Genomic DNA, 6,000 nt, shown 5'->3' with positions numbered 1-6,000 from the left:
TAGTACTGGCCCCTGTGGTACAGCAATCCTCGTACTGACCCCTGGGATACAGCGACCCTAGTACTGACCCCTGGGGTACAGCGATCCTAGTGCTGACCCCTGAGGTACAGCGATCCTAGTACTGACCCATGGGGTGCCGCGATCTAAGTACTGACCCCTGGGGTACAGCGATCCTAGTACTGACTTCTGGTGTGCAGCGATCCTAGTACTGACCCCTGGGGTACAGTGATCCTAGTACTGACCCCTGGGGTACAGCGATCCTAGTACTGACCCCTGGTGTACAGCGATCCTAGTGCTGACCACTGGGGTACAGTGACCCTGGTACTGACCACTGGGGTACAGTGACACGAGTACTAATCCCTGGGGTACAGTGACCCTTGTACTGGCCCCTGGGGTACAGCGATCCTAGTACTGACCCCTGGGGTACAGTGACCCTAGTACTGACCCCTGGGGTACAGTGATCCTGATACTGACCCCTGGGGTACAGTGATCCTCCTACAGACCCCTGGGGTACAGTGACCCTAGTACTGACCCCTGGGGTACAGTGACCCTAGTACTAACCCCTGGGGTACAGTGATCCAAGTACTGACCCCTGGGGTACAGTGATCCTAATACTGACACCTGGGGTACAGTGACCGTAGTACTGACCCCTGGGGTACAGCGATACTAGTACTAACCCCAGGGGTACAGTGACCCTAGTACTAATCCCTGGGGTACAGTGACCCTAGTACTGGCCCCTGTGCTACAGCGACCCTAGTACTGACCCCTTGGGTACATCGATCCTAGTACTGACCCCTGGTGTACAGCGATCCTAGTATTGACCCCTGGGGTACCGCGATCCTAGCATTGACCCCTGGGGTACAGCGAATCTAGTACTGACCCCTGGTGCACAGCGAACCTTGTGCTGACCACTGGGATACAGTGACCTTAGTAGTCACCCCTGGGGTACAGCGATCCTCGGACTGACCCCTCGGGTACAGTGACCCTAGTACTGACCCCTGGTGTACAGCGATCCTAGTACTGACCCTTGGGGTACAGTGACCCTAGTACTGACCCCTGTGGTACAGCGATCCTAGTACTGACCCCTGTGGTACAGCGATCCTAGTACTGACTCCTGGGGTACAGTGATCCTGTTACTGACTGCTCGGGTACAGTGACACTCGAACTGACCCCTGGTGTACAGTAATCCTGGCACTGACCGCTGGGTTCAGTGACCCCAGTACTGAGCCCTGGGGTTCAGTGAACCTCCTTCTAACCCCTGGGGTACAGTGACTCGAGTAGTAACTCCTGGGGTACAGCGATCCTTGACTGACCCCTGGGGTACAGTGACCCTAGTACTAATGCCTGGGGTACAGTGACCCGAGTACTAACCCCTGGGGTACAGTGACCCGAGTACTGGCCCCTGTGGTACAGTGATCCTAGTAGTGACACCTGGGGTACAGTGACCCGAGTACTGACGCCTGGGGTACAGTGACCCTAGTACTGACCCCTGGGGTACAGTGACCCTAGTACTGACCCCTGGGGTACAGTGACCCTAGTACTGACCCCTGGGGTACAGTGACCCTAGTACTGACCCCTGGGGTACAGTGACCCTAGTACTGACCCCTGAGGTACAGCGATCCTCGTACTGACGCCTGGGGTACAGTGACCCTAGTACTGACCCCTGGGGTACATCGATCCTGGTACTGACCCCTGGGGTACAGTGACCCTAGTACTAACCCCTCGGGTACAGTGACCCTAGTACTGGCCCCTGTGGTACAGCAATCCTCGTACTGACCCCTGGGATACAGCGACCCTAGTACTGACCCCTGGGGTACAGCGATCCTAGTACTGACCCCTGAGGTACAGCGATCCTAGTACTGACCCATGGGGTGCCGCGATCTAAGTACTGACCCCTGGGATACAGTGACCCTAGTACTGACCCCTGGGGTACAGCGATGCTCGTACTGACCCCTGGGGTACTGCGACCCTAGTACTGACCCCTGGGGTACAGTGACCCTTGTAATGACCCCTTGGGTACAGTGATCCTGGTACTGACCCCCGGGTTACACCGATCCTAGTAGTGACGCTTGAGGTACAGTGACCCTAATACTGACGCCTGGGGTACAGTGACTGTAGTACTGACCCCTGGTGTACAGTGACCCTAGTACTGACCCCTGGGGTACAGTGACCCGAGTACTAACCCCTGGGGTACAGTGATCCAAGTACTGACCCCTGGGGTACAGTGATCCTAATACTGACACCTGGGGTACAGTGACCGTAGTACTGACCCCTGGGGTACAGCAATACGAGTACTAACCCCAGGGGTACAGTGACCCTAGTACTAACCCCTGGGGTACAGTGACCCTAGTACTGGCCCCTGTGCTACAGCGACCCTAGTACTGACCCCTTGGGTACAGCGATCCTAGTACTGACCCCTGGTGTACAGCGATCCTAGTATTGACCCCTGGGGTACCGCGATCCTAGCACTGACCCCTGGGGTACAGCGATCCTAGTACTGACCCCTGGTGCACAGCGAACCTTGTGCTGACCACTGGGATACAGTGACACTAGTAGTCACCCCTGGGGTACAGCGATCCTCGTACTGACCCCTCGGGTTCAGTGACCCTAGTACTGACCCCTGGTGTACAGCGATCCTAGTACTGACCCTTGGGGTACAGTGACCCTAGTACTGACCCCTGTGGTACAGCGATCCTAGTACTGACCCCTGTGGTACAGCGATCCTAGTACTGACCCCTGGGTACAGTGATCCTGTTACTGACCGCTCGGGTACAGTGACACTCGAACTGACCCCTGGTGTACAGTAATCCTGGCACTGACCGCTGGGTTCAGTGACCCTAGTACTGACCCCTGGGGTTCAGTGAACCTCCTTCTAACTCCTGGGGTACAGTGACTCTAGTAGTAACTCCTGGGGTACAGCGATCCTTGTACTGACCCCTGGGGTACAGTGACCCTAGTACTAATCCCTGGGGTACAGTGACCCTAGTACTAACCCCTGGGGTACAGTGACCCGAGTACTGGCCCCTGTGGTACAGCGATCCTAGTAGTGACACCTGGGGTACAGTGACCCGAGTACTGACGCCTGGGGTACAGTGACCCTAGTACTGACCCCTGGCGTACAGTGACCCTAGTACTGACCCCTGGGGTAAAGTGACCCTAGTACTGACCCCTGAGGTACAGCGATCCTAGTACTGACGCTTGGGGTACAGTGATCCTGGCACTGACCACTGGGGTACAGTGATGCTGGTACTGACCACTGGGGTACAGTGATCCTGGTACTGACCCCTGTGGTACAGCGATCCTCGTACTGACCCCTGGGATGCAGTGACCCTAGTACTGATTCCTGGGGTACAGTGACCCTAGTACTGACCCCTGGGGTACAGCGATACTAGTTCTGACCCATGGGGTACAGCGATACTAGTACTGACCCCTGGGGTACAGTGACCCTCGTTCTAACCCCTGGCGTACAGTGACCCTAGTACTAAGCCCTGGGGTTCAGTGTCCCTCGTACTGACCCCTGGGGTACAGCGATCCTAGTACTGACCCCTGGGATACAGCGATCCTAGTACTGACCCCTGGGGTACAGTGACCCTAGTACTGACCCCTGGGGTACATCGATCCTGGTACTGACCCCTGGGGTACAGTGACCCTAGTACTAACCCCTCGGGTACAGTGACCCTAGTACTGGCCCCTGTGGTACAGCAATCCTCGTACTGACCCCTGGGATACAGCGACCCTAGTACTGACCCCTGGGGTACAGCGATCCTAGTGCTGACCCCTGAGGTACAGCGATCCTAGTACTGACCCATGGGGTGCCGCGATCTAAGTACTGACCCCTGGGGTACAGCGATCCTAGTACTGACTTCTGGTGTGCAGCGATCCTAGTACTGACCCCTGGGGTACAGTGATCCTAGTACTGACCCCTGGGGTACAGCGATCCTAGTACTGACCCCTGGTGTACAGCGATCCTAGTGCTGACCACTGGGGTACAGTGACCCTGGTACTGACCACTGGGGTACAGTGACACGAGTACTAATCCCTGGGGTACAGTGACCCTTGTACTGGCCCCTGGGGTACAGCGATCCTAGTACTGACCCCTGGGGTACAGTGACCCTAGTACTGACCCCTGGGGTACAGTGATCCTGATACTGACCCCTGGGGTACAGTGATCCTCCTACAGACCCCTGGGGTACAGTGACCCTAGTACTGACCCCTGGGGTACAGTGACCCTAGTACTAACCCCTGGGGTACAGTGATCCAAGTACTGACCCCTGGGGTACAGTGATCCTAATACTGACACCTGGGGTACAGTGACCGTAGTACTGACCCCTGGGGTACAGCGATACTAGTACTAACCCCAGGGGTACAGTGACCCTAGTACTAATCCCTGGGGTACAGTGACCCTAGTACTGGCCCCTGTGCTACAGCGACCCTAGTACTGACCCCTTGGGTACATCGATCCTAGTACTGACCCCTGGTGTACAGCGATCCTAGTATTGACCCCTGGGGTACCGCGATCCTAGCATTGACCCCTGGGGTACAGCGAATCTAGTACTGACCCCTGGTGCACAGCGAACCTTGTGCTGACCACTGGGATACAGTGACCTTAGTAGTCACCCCTGGGGTACAGCGATCCTCGGACTGACCCCTCGGGTACAGTGACCCTAGTACTGACCCCTGGTGTACAGCGATCCTAGTACTGACCCTTGGGGTACAGTGACCCTAGTACTGACCCCTGTGGTACAGCGATCCTAGTACTGACCCCTGTGGTACAGCGATCCTAGTACTGACCCCTGGGGTACAGTGATCCTGTTACTGACTGCTCGGGTACAGTGACACTCGAACTGACCCCTGGTGTACAGTAATCCTGGCACTGACCGCTGGGTTCAGTGACCCCAGTACTGAGCCCTGGGGTTCAGTGAACCTCCTTCTAACCCCTGGGGTACAGTGACTCGAGTAGTAACTCCTGGGGTACAGCGATCCTTGACTGACCCCTGGGGTACAGTGACCCTAGTACTAATGCCTGGGGTACAGTGACCCTAGTACTAACCCCTGGGGTACAGTGACCCGAGTACTGGCCCCTGTGGTACAGTGATCCTAGTAGTGACACCTGGGGTACAGTGACCCGAGTACTGACGCCTGGGGTACAGTGACCCTAGTACTGATTCCTGGGGTACAGTGACCCTAGTACTGACCCCTGGGGTACAGCGATACTAGTTCTGACCCATGGGGTACAGCGATACTAGTACTGACCCCTGGGGTACAGTGACCCTCGTTCTAACCCCTGGCGTACAGTGACCCTAGTACTAACCCCTGGGGTACAGTGTCCCGAGTACTGACCCCTGGGATACAGCGATCCTAGTACTGACCCCTGGGGTACAGTGACCCTTGTACTGACCCCTGGGGTACATCGATCCTGGTACTGACCCCTGGGGTACAGTGACCCTAGTACTAACCCCTCGGGTACAGTGACCCTAGTACTGGCCCCTGTGGTACAGCGACCCTAGTACTGACCCCTGGGGTACAGCGATCCTAGTACTGACCCCTGAGGTACAGCGATCCTAGTACTGACCCATGGGGTGCCGCGATCTAAGTACTGACCCCTGGGGTACAGCGATCATAGTACTGACCTCTGGTGTGCAGCGATCCTAGTACTGACCCCTGGGGTACAGTGATCCTAGTACTCACCCCTGGGGTACAGCGATCCTAGTACTGACCCCTGGTGTACAGCGATCCTAGTGCTGACCACTGGGGTACAGTGACCCTGGTACTGACCACTGGGGTACAGTGACCAGAGTACTGGCCCCTGGGGTACAGCGTTCCTCGTACTGCCCCCTGGGGTACAGTGACCCTCGTACTAACCCCTGGGGTACAGTGAACCTAGTACTGACCCCTGGGGTACAGCGATCCGAGTACTGACCCCTGGGATACAGTAACCCTAGTACTGACCCCTGGGGTACAGCGATCCTAGTACTGACCCCTGGGATACAGTGACCCTAG

This window comes from Pristiophorus japonicus, chromosome 3 (assembly GCF_044704955.1).
Source record: "Pristiophorus japonicus isolate sPriJap1 chromosome 3, sPriJap1.hap1, whole genome shotgun sequence".
NCBI classification, from domain to species: Eukaryota; Metazoa; Chordata; class Chondrichthyes; family Pristiophoridae; genus Pristiophorus; species Pristiophorus japonicus.
The sequence above is the reverse complement of the archived record's forward strand: the minus strand, read 5'-3'. Positions refer to the sequence as shown.